This window comes from Taudactylus pleione, unplaced genomic scaffold, assembly GCF_031769625.1.
Source record: "Taudactylus pleione unplaced genomic scaffold, aTauple2 ptg000465l, whole genome shotgun sequence".
Lineage (NCBI taxonomy): Eukaryota > Metazoa > Chordata > Amphibia > Anura > Myobatrachidae > Taudactylus > Taudactylus pleione.
Genome location: NW_028284867.1, coordinates 136,720 through 148,797, shown reverse-complemented (window position 1 = coordinate 148,797; position 12,078 = coordinate 136,720). Strand labels below are relative to the sequence as shown.

The window sequence follows — 12,078 nt, the reverse complement described above, 5'->3', positions numbered from 1 at the left end:
GCTGCCTCCTCCATGCATAGGCAATAAGGGTACCCTGTAACGTATGTCTATAATGTATGTTGTATGCTTTATATGCTTTTTGTCAAAATACGTAAATTGTGATTTATTCTTTGCATTTTGCAAACTCTTAGTTTGGTTTCATGACGTTAACTTTTTCATATACCTGGAGTCTTAAGAATGAATTTAAACTAAATTGGAACAAGAGTTGATTTGAACTATTTATTTATTACTGCACTGATGGTGCAATATTTTTACTGGTTTCTATGGCGTACATATGCCTCCTGGTTTCGTATAGATATTTGTCGGATGGTGCAGAAACAGATGTGTCCTCCTACAGCTAGCCTCAATACGCCCCGCAGCGCGACTTGCCCGGCGTGAGTGAGCCGCCAAGTCTCGTGCTACTCTGCTAGCGTCTGGCATCTTTTTCTCATTTGTTGGCGATAATACATCTAAGTCACAATTTTATGTTCGTAGGACGCACCAGCACACTGTGCTGATTAATTTAATATGCGACACCTGTATATCTGTTTATATACAGACCTCCGTATGTATATAAACTAAACTTTGAATGAAAAAAAAACTGCAGCCTATATATAGTAGCTCCTCCTATAGAGACTCAAGTCGCACACCGATATATACAAGTGTCACATATTAAATTAATCAGTGGAGTCTGCTGGTGCGTCCTAGTCACATCTTTTTTGCAACCACCATGCATTTTCATCAAAAAAGACGCTCTGCGCTAGCAAAGTCTTACTAGACCTGACGCGCCGGGAGGGGCTTTTTAGCGAGACTGCAGCAAAGATGTGTAAGGATACAGCGGTATAAGCCGCTTTGCTCCCACAGAGTGACTCAATCCGACAGACACACTCAGACAGGCATGTGGGTGCAAATTGCTCTGATTTTTAAACCCTGTTTTTTTTTTTTGTTTTTTTTTTCTCTCTGGATGAACAATAATCATTATTATTCACCCCAGCTCGGGGGAAGTCCAAAAAAAAGCATATGCAGTATCTTTATTACGGCGATAGACCGCATACAGATGTGGTGTTTGTATAATAATTATATACAGCGCAGCCGTCTCTGGCTACAGATCTCTACTGCGGGAACGCATCAATTGTTTTTCATGCTCCTTGTAAAATAGACCATTTAAGTTACAGTATACATGTTATTACTGTGTGGTTTAGTGGTTAGCTGTACTGTTTCTTTCTTTATGATGATGTGTTTGCTCTTCGCGATGACAGTAATTATTTTGACCTGATCTGAGAGTTTATCATGTGTTTGCCCTGTGGCAAATGAAAACATGTAAGGACAATGGACGTTCCCTGATTACGAGCTGCTCTGGTATTTAAATACCCGCATGCTCAATGAGACTTTCTCCCAGCTATAAGCTCATCTTCTGTGCTAAATGGATTTCCAAACTGGTGCGTGCTGATAAAACATCCCCCGGGAAACGCGAGCCTCTGGGAATTTTTTTTTTTTATTTATTTTTTTTGTTAATGTGATAAAAAAAAAAAAAGTGGTTCATTCGAATTTTTTTTTACGTAATAGAAGATCTTAATGGCATCGGTCACCTAATGTGTATATCTGCAGGAGAGCCAGACAGTCTGCTTTCCGTTTTTTAAGTAAAATTGATTATTGTGGGAGGTTAAGCACTTCTCTCTGAAACCCAGGATTCACTGTAATGGAGAGATAACTGGCTCATTGATCCTGTGACATGTCGACTGTCGCTGTTCTAGAATGACGTGAAATAATGTGCCCTGTGTCTGTTTTATCATTTTAGTAATTCGATCCATGAGGAAGAGAGATTTGACTGTATTTTCATTTAACTGTAATGAGTAGGGATGTAATGCAGATTCCTCTCAGTCGCACTTTTGCACATACTGAACTTTGTCCGTGTAGGCGGCCATGGTTTATATTAAGTACAAAGGCGGTCACACTTAAAAACATAAAAAAAAGTCTGTTTTTGTATATTAATGTATATCTGTTGCTGACATGCAATGGAGGTAGCTATTTTATCAGCTGCATTGATTACTATGCAGATCACCAATTCACTATGTGCTAATGGAATCAGATGCATCCATTTTTTATTTTTTTTTTTATTTTTTTTGGCTTGAGCCATTCTATATGAGAATGCAGACTTTCAGTTTTCTGGGAACCAGTGACATCACAGACTTAAGCTGGCCACACATCTAAATATTATCTGTCCAACCAGCCAACTAGCTGATTGGTTGGAATGAAAATCTGGTAAGGTATACAATCAGCAATTTGCTCCCAAACGATGGAAAATGGACAAAAACTGTTGTTTGAACAAATAGTTTAGATCAAACATTTTACAAACTTGTCTGAACGACCATTTTCATTTGTTTTCTGGCATTTAGGAGCAAATTGCTGATCATCATTTACTCCCATACCTTACCAGATTTTCATTCCAATCAATTAACAAGTTGGGTGGCTGGATGTAAGTTGGTCTAGTGTGTGGCCAGCTTTAGTTCATGCCATCACAGGCACCAATGTTCATGTCTTCACAGGGTCCAGTGATGTCAGAGTTTCAGTACTTCATGCCGTCATAGAAACCTGTGTTTTCTCATGAACATTTGTTAGGCCCACAAAATGGCTGCCTCCGTTTTTTTTTGTAGATAACTGGGTAGACCTTTGTTGATGTGGGAAATGCCCACTACCTTTAATGTCTCATAGGAGTGTAAAACTACTGTTCTGCTGTATTTTAACAGCATAAAAGCTGGGCTCTGATTGAGACAGGGAACCTTCACCCCCCCCCCCCCCTTCCCTATTCCCCCTGCACAACAACGTAAACTTCTTTGCTGCAAGCCTTATATGGGGGGTGGGGTGTAGTTCCACATATCTGCGGCATATTGGTGGTACTGGAGTAAAAACAAACCAAAAAATTACCAGACCCCAAGTGTCTCAATAAGTGGTTTACAATGTTTGTATTTTGTGTCTATCCCTTTTTTTTGAGGCACAGGAAACGATCTGTGACTCCTGAGAACTAAAGTTAAAAGTTTTCATCTATATTTATCATCCACTTCCTGTGCAGGAAACCACCATCCCCTTTGGTCTTTTCATAAAAAAGAGCAGCAGGAAAATTGATGGCAACTCTCAGAGAGTGCTGCCCCCACAGTGACGTGGCCGGGAGCTGCTGCGAGGCTCCACGCCCTTTTTTTCGGACGAAAGTATAACCATCACGATTATATCGATGCGATGGCTAGTTGCCATCACACCACTGTATTTGATATTGGAAGCTCAGCAATCGATGCCGGGCTTCAGATGTCCATCCCTAGTACCAATCAAACAGCTCGTAACTGTCAGTTTGCAGGCTTTGTTTGAAAAATGAGTTAGGAGCTGATTGGTTGGTAGTTTACCTCCGTCCACTTGATCTCTCTCCAAGACTTAGTATGTAGACTCATTAATTCGAATCTGCACAATATGTCTGCTGCTATGCGTTGGTCCCTGGGCAGCACGCTGGTTTTGACAACCTTCCTATCTCCCTTTGTCAAAAAAACAAAGCAAACAAAAATAAAACGTATGTACTAGGCTAGGCTAATCTGGACCCTAGAACCTGGCTTGCATAATGGATGATCAGGTCAGGCAGCCAATAAAGTCTCTGGAAGCTAGTCACATCACTGGTACGAATAGCATGAAGTGGCTCAAAATGGCCGCTTCCATTGTGAGCAGTCGGCATGGTCCGCTTTAGCGTTTGCCAGGTAGCCCGCGCTGTTAGGCACAGACCGAGACTGAAATGATGAAGTGCAATCGGCGTTCTATAGTTTCTGCCTGACGTCCCCATAACTGGCTTGTGGTATTTTGCATGTCAAGTTCAGTGTGAGTTCTGATCATAGGGCACTGTTGGTACTAATGACTGATTATAGGATCTACAGTGTATATAAGGGAATTACCATACTGTAAATTGGTTTACAGGTATTAAAAACTTAGGGGTCTATTTACTAAGCAGTGTTAGTAGTAAGAGTGAAAAGTGATAAGAAAGTGATAAGGTGCCAGCCAATCAGTTGCCCACTGTCATCTCACAGGCTGTGTTTGAAAAATGACAGTTGGGAGCTGATTGGCTGGCACCTTATCACTTTCTCATCACTTTTTACTCTGTCTCCTAACACTGCTTAGTAAATAGACCCCTATGTCTCCTAACACTGCTTAGTAAATAGACCCCTATGTCTCCTAACACTGCTTAGTAAATAGACCTCTATGTCTCCTAACACTGCTTAGTAATTAGGACCCCTAGATGTCTTTTAGATTTTCACAAGCCAAATGGAAAAGAACCAATGGGCCGTCCATGTTAAGACAAGATCGTACCGTTACCAAGTTTCTAAATTAATTCAGAGCTTCCATTTAATGTGTGAATTGCCCCCCCCCCCCCTGCCCCCAAACAGCGGGTACTTCTGTGCACATACTATATATAACCTATGCCTAAATGTGTATTAACAGTGACCAACCGGCAAATTAAACCATGATCTAGCGGCTGGTGGTCTCGGAAATATTTTCTTTCTGTCGGCTAAGGGGATGACTTTAAACTGTCAGTGAATTGACTTTCCAGTCATGCTGTCCTGCAAAACAGGTGCGTACAGGAGGTGTGATAGACACAGATCAACAGCTGGAATGGGGGTGAGCTGTCTGGACAGCTGATTCCCCTAAATCATTGGAGACCTATTAAACATGTCAGCTCGGATTATCCCAGTTCTGGTCTTAGTCAGAGATATCGTGTGTGTGTGTGTGTGTGTGTGTATATGTATGTATGCATATGTGTGTGTATATATATATATGTATATAATATGTTTTTTTATAATCTAAGCCAGCCTGGCCAACCTGTGGCTCTCCAGCTGCCGGCGAAAACTACAAGTCCCAGCATGCCCTGCCACAGTTTTGCTATTAGAGAATGCTAAAATTGTCAGGGCATGCTGGGATGTGTAGTTTCACAACAGCTGGAGAGCCCACAGCTCGGCCAGACCTGAGCTAGGCCACGGCACAGAAAAATGTTCAGTTGCCCCAAGCAGAAGTGTCAAGGTGACATTTAAGTACCTCATGCCTCGACTTTCACCTGGGCTGCTCACTGCTTTGCTGAGCCCAGCGTTTCACCTCGTACATTATCTCTGGGTTGAACGACACCGTGACCTCTGCACACCCAGCTGTTTGCCTCTTAGCACAAAAATGAAAGCTATTAATTGTTCTTTACCTTTGTCATCATGTTATTTAATGGAAAACTTAAAAAAACAAAAAACAATTGCACGCTTCGCGCCGAGTTGGCGTTTGAGGTTTTCAGCAGACAGAACACTTAGGTGTGATAATGATGTTTTTTAAGAAAGGTAAAAAAAAAAAAAATACCCCTCCTGTTTGACTTTTGGAGCGTTCGGGGCCCCAGGCACTTAACCTCTGGTGTACCTTGACCTGAATTTGCTTTATCGAGTGAACTGTGTTAACTCAAAAATTTCTTGTTCTGGGAGCTGCGGTGCAGAGTGACACGGGATTAAATTACCCTCGTTTAACTCCTCGGCGCCAGCGTGTTTAAATGCTTGCAGTGGGCCGGGTGCCAAGAAACTAACTTCGAGAAGAAAGAGGCCATCATAAGGTCCCCACCCCATATATATATTTTTTTTAATTGTAAAATTACATGTCGGGTGAGGTCACGGAGACTGCTGCTGTTCGCCATGGTATCCCCCCCCCCCCCCTTCCTTTCTCCCACACACAGTAGCGTGCTTACACGGGTAATGTGTCGTCTTATTCCAGCTACTTATTGGACTGTTGAAATGTTGTGACGACCCCTCTCAAAACTAATTCACTAGATCGCAGTGTACAATATGTCTCATTAGACTTAACAGCTCTGTGTTATATATATGCCAGAATATGGGAAAAGCCAGACTTAATAGGCTCCTCATGGCAAAGCATGCTGGGAAGGGGGATATTTAGCAGCGGGACAGAGATAATGTCGCCTTAACTGACCCAAAAAATTAGGAGGAGAATCTTATTGTAGGTTGAAGAGGTTTGGTTATTTGGTAATGTTTTCATGTACTCCTAGTTTGCATTTGGTAAAACGAAGAGATACATCGGTCAGTGGTGGTGGCCATTTTGTGGGCTGAACCAATATGTGTGAGGATCTGTTGAAGAGCTGGTGACAGAGCTGAAGCACGAGGCCCTTCGTGCCTCAACGATTTTACACGTTCTTAAGTTGCATTCTCATGAGCCCCCTAAAATGGCTACTACTGCGTCATGGCGACAGGTACACTTTTTATGCCAAGATGCCTCCATTTAATGTTTAACACTTTTTTATTTTTATAAAGGGCCTTTAAGCTTGCTGAATAATGGCAAATTAGGTGTATATAGTGGAAAAATTATAGACTTTCCATAGTTTATGTGGAGAAAGTACACCCAATCCCCTCCCATCCCCATTCTGGACATGTGTATGAGGACTGAGTATTACCTCATTGTCAGCCAAAGCCCATCTTCGGCTGCACGCAAGAAGCTGGTAAATATAAAATATTTTTTTACGCACACCTTATAAAACTAGCAAAACAAAACAAATGTAGCTGTGAATTAGCAGAAATTTACTTCAGAAAAACATGCGCTGAAGGTGTCAGAAGTCATGCACAATATGTTTGCAGACATTCCCGCCACGCCTTCAACTCCCCTAACCACACTCATTTAGGTCAACACGTTCTCAGTAGGCCCCTTCCAATTTGGCCATCGGAAATCATGGCCGTGATCAGGAATGGAATGAGGGGGATTTGCTGCTGTCGTGACGGCCCGGGGAACATCATTGCTGCATGCAGTAATGTACAGATGAAAGGATGGGAACGGCGTACAGTGGTGGCAGCCATTTTGAGAGCTGAACCAGAAATTCATAAATATCACTCTTTAAATGAGAGCCAGACTGCTATTTCAGGAAACACTAGCTCAGCCCAGTAATAGGCCAGCCTCTCACTGTGCGTAGACAGTAGATGGATTTTCTGTTGTAATTCTTACAACCATACAGTCGAATGGTAAAATTTCTTAAGGTGCGTACACACGGGACGATCTGTACCACCAACGACATGAAAGATATCTTTCAGTGAGTCATCCTGCCACATATCTGAACATGCAAAGTTGACGATATTGTCCAGATTGGCCTGCATGCACGGACGATCAGAGATATCGTTATCGTTCATGTGGGAACGCACATCGTTGGTCGTTCACTGCATAAAAATTAACGATCTGAACGATATATCGTTCATATCGTAACGATATATCTGTCCGTGTGTACGCACCTTTATCCTAGAAGTAACATTCAATACAACAAGCTAAATATGGAATTTGTAATAGCCTTTGCTGGCATTATGTTGGTTATTTTGGTGTTTTGGGCGCTATTGTTATAGAATGCAATGGGCCGTAGGGTGCGCTAATAGCTTTCATGTATATACATTAATCCTGTGCCGTTCTTAAAGACTACGCCACCCTTCTGCTCTGGTGCATAATTAATGAAAATGAGGCCTGGGAGTTAATTTTCATATATTAAACCCTCAAATTTGCAAAACTTTTGTCCATTCAGAACGGGCCGAGCTTTACATTGTATAATATTGCCACTTTAAATTTCCCGCTTAAACATGCCGAGAATTGACAGGTTTTGCATACCGTCGCTTAGCAAATTTACCCCTTGGCGTCCACAGTCTCAGCCATTTCATAGGCTTTCAGCACGTCGGCCGGGGCAAAGCCCATTGTGTTACGCTGATTCTCAAACATTGCTGGCCAGGGGAAGGAGGACTGTTGTGTCTCCATTTTTCACCTACTATTAATTGGTATCCTGTTGCTGAGCTGTACCTATCCAGTATGACCTGCCGCAGAACCGGTGGGCGAAACGCGTAAGCGTTGCTTCTAGAAGCACAGTAGTCGGCAGACTTCCTCCGTGTCTGCTGTGACATTGTTGTTCTCCAGTACTCCGCAGAGCGCCATGATCTGGTTCCGTCTCTCTTCTGGTTGTACATTCATGACCGGAATAGAGGACATTCAGAAATAAGAATGGCTAGTGCCACATGACCCGATCCTGATGTAGGATTTAAAGGTTTAAATCAGGGGTCTTCAAACTTAGCCCTCCAGCTGCTGTGGAACTACACATCCCAGCATGCACTGCCACCTTTTTGATATAACAGCATGCTAAAACTATGTGCAGTGCATGCTGGGATGTGTAGTTCCACAGCATCTGGAGGGCCAAGTTTGAAGACCCCTGGTTTAAATGATCTTAGTACTGTATGTTAGGGGAAAACGCATGCTGCTGGATGTGGTATGAATTTTATTTTTGACAATCAGAATGTTCACATGGTTTGTCAACGTTTACAATGTCGAAACTGACATATCGACCCGTTCATTATGTCACCTATTTTAGCCTACTGTAACCGCAGCATTTAATGTGTTCATTTAATGAGTCGATATTTTGAAAATGTAGACATTCTAACTACAGTACATCCCCATGCTGCACGGTTATACTAAGCTAGGCAAAGTATTACCATGATATATTGTTCTTTTATATCCTATTAAGTAAAGGGAAAGTTACATTAATCGCTTGACCTATTTCCACATAGAACATTTATCAAAACTTTAAGCTTAGATTTATTGATAAATTCTATTTCCCTCCAATTACTGCTACAACTGTCAGCTGCTGGTACACAGCTATAATGTTCCTATTACAGTGAAGTCTTATTGTCATTTGTCTCTAAACTGCACATCTACCAATCCTGAACATTGGTGTGTGAATTGAGCTATTTGCATAGTAGTTATGTGTACCTTTATTTTATTTTTGGGGGGAGGGGGGTTGCTTTTAGAGTTCTTTGTGTACCTCAAGTTTTAAAAAATATAATTACAGCATGTTTAAAAGTCTTAAGTACAGTGTATTAACACACAATCCGTTCATAAGGTGCCTTAGGCAGTAGCTGTTCTTATTCGAAGAATAGAATTCCGACACTAATACCGTGGTCGAGGCTGGTTGGCGGAACCTGGCATACTTCATACAGTTTTCCGCCTCGTTACTCTATAGCGCAGTGGGGGGGAACAGTTTCTACCGCTGCAAACATGGTTATTGTCTTCTTTCTTTACATTTGGGAAATGACCGATCCATTGTTTTGTATAATCTTTCGAGTGATCAGCTTTTATTAAGCCGTAAGAAATGATGTGCTAGTAAACTATAATGCCACAATTTGCCAATGTTATGGGGGCAGGTGTGCATGGATGTATGATGCATTACATAGCATCTTCATGGTTGCAGAAGGGATTGGAGAAGAGGCGAAATGCGTCAAGTTTTCACCTTGACCTCACTGGCTAACTGCACTCCACTCAAAGAATGCCATTCAAAATAGATTGAGGTCGATGGAGCTTTCAGAGAAGCTGGGGCCACACACGTTTATGTGGCCCCACAGACTCTTTGGACAGACTTTTCAAGATGTGGGGGGTTGATTTATCCATCGTGTCCATTCTCATTCGTTATCTGTCTCTCATAACGAACTTGTACATCAGTTTTTGGTGCCGATCTGTTATCCCTGTCCTGAAACACTGTCTGTTCAGATGTTAGACAATAACTGCTTTACAGATGGACGCTAATGAGCACAGATGCCACTAGGAGCTGTAAGACGTTTGTGTAGAACATCAATTTGTGGGCAAGTGTCCATCAGTTTGGTGATCAGCCAAGTGGAAAGATATGGTGACATCTGTGTAGTCTCCACAGCGAGGCCTGTTTAACAAAGCCCAAATACTTGTGATTATGGTCCTGGTAAAGTTTATTTACTAATGTCGATATCCTTTATAAACATATTTGCTAATAAACTTCCCGCGGTAACGCCAGACATTTTGTTGACTGAACCAATAGTCTTGAACATGCAGCCTGTGAATTAATTTGAAACGATTGACAACAATGAGGTGTGTCGGGGATTCACCAGTTTCTCAGGTATTTGGTTGTGCGGCACTCTCGGGAATCGACATTCCTCCACAAAATGGCTCCTTTTTACCATTGCCTCAGTAATGTCACTCATTGCCGTCAGCTAAGAGGCTCCTGAATATCAGTCCAGGCCTCTGCTGTGTTGCTGCATTATTTCATGGTGAATGAACATATATCTCAGGAGTGCAACATACACGGTTAAAGGCTGCAATATAGGCATATTGTTGGAGATGCATAAAACCATATGTGATTGGATAGCTGGCTGGGCACAGATGGTTCTCAGTGACTTAGGGCCTGATTTAATGGTGGGTGCAGACTTTATGCGAATACTGCTGCAAATCCCTTCCCTGGAGTACATCTGTGCATATGAATGTGCAAGACTGTGACGCTCACTATGAGTGTCTGTACAGCCTTGGCCAAAAGTTTTGAGAATTACACAAGTATTGGTTTTCACAAAGTTTGCTGCTTCACGGTTTTTAGACCAGAATACCATAGTAACATCTGACAAAATGAAGTAAAATGACAAGCATCTTATAAGTGTCAAAGGATTGTATTAACAATTACATTTGTATGATAATTGACAATTAATTGTATTAATTGTCGTCCTGGCATGCTTTCAATCATTTTCTGGGCCACATACTGACTGATGGCCGCCCATTCTTGCCTAATCAATACTTGGAGTTTGTCAGAAATTGTGGGTTTTTGTTTGTCCATCCGCCTCATGAGGATTGGCCACAAATTCTCAATGGGATTAAGGTCTGGGGAGTTTCCTGGCCATTGACCCAAAATTTCTATGCTTTGTTCCCCGAGCCACTTAGTTATCACTTTTGCCTTATGGCAAGGTTCTCCATCTTGCTGGAAAAGGCATTGTTCCTCACCAAACTGTTCTTGGATTGTTGGGAGAAGTTGCTCTTGGAGGATGTTTTGGTACCATTCTTTATTCATGGCTGTGTTCTTAGGCAAAATTGTGCGTGAGCCCACTCCCTTGGATGAGAAGCAACCCCACACATGAATGGTCTTAGGATGCTTTACTGTTGGCATGACACAGGACTGATGGTAGCACTCACCTTTCCTTCTCCGGACAAGCATTTTTCCAGATGCCCCAAACAATCTGAAAGGGGATTCATCAGAGAAAATAACTTTACCCCAGTCCTCAGCAGTCCAATCCCTGTACCTTTTGCAGAATATCAGTCTGTCCCTGATGTTTTTCCTTGAGAGAAGTGGCTTCTTTGCTGCCCTTCTTGACACCAACCCATCCCCCAAAAGTCTTCGTCCTGTGTCATGCCAACAGTAAAGGATCCTGAGACCATTTAAACTTTGTGAAAACCAAAACTTGAGTCATTCTCAAATACTTTTGGCCACGGCTGTAGACGCTGTAATACCACCTGGTGTGTATAGACTCCACCATCGTAAACTTTCGCCAGCCCTACGGTAGGAGCAGGAGTAGAATGGCCTCCAATGTGAATGCTTGAGCGTCTGTGTTCGCAAACACTTTAGTTACACGCCCGCGTCCTTTTCATAACACTCCTACAAAACAGGCAATCTCTGTGCGTCAGTTTAGCCACCGCTAAGGAACGCCCAGCACTTTTCCGAGACCCCTCTGATACTGTGCGTCTGTTGCAACATTGCCTCGGCGCATACGCTCTGTGCAATGCATGCGCCGTAAGGAGTTTTTAGGAATTCACACGAGCGAGCAAAACTGTGCAGAAATACGAACATCGTCATTATGTGCGAGTGTGAATCAGGCCGTAATGTTCTCCGGGTTGCCTATAGCTGTGCTGTACGCCATAATGAAGGGCTTGCGTAAGAAATGCTTCCTCCACTGAGAGCTTTTGTTTAATATTTATGGGTCATGCAATCACTGGAAACCAGGGGACCAGATTTGTTTTTGGACTTTGCTTCATCTTATGACTAATTGCATATTCTGCCATGGCTGCTTCAATTTGATCGCTCGCAGACGTTCATTGGTCGGTAAGACTCTGCATTTATGGAATCTCATCTGTCGCATCTCTGAAATCTCATCAAATCTTAGAAAACGTCTGATCCATTTGCATAATTTTGTTGCATCGGCGCCATAATAACTTTTTTGGGAATGTTCTCGCTGCATCCCTTCCAGGGCTGGGTTATGTTATTAAAAAGTTGCACCGCAAATGCTTTAAACA

General features: G+C 42.4%; 1 protein-coding gene across 2 annotated transcripts in view; it reads left to right on the top strand.

Annotated features, from left to right (window-relative positions):
* The window catches only part of KDM7A (lysine demethylase 7A), an 89,360-nt gene that overhangs the window by 39,911 nt on the left and 37,371 nt on the right, over nucleotides 1–12,078 (top strand). The window lies entirely within an intron of this gene.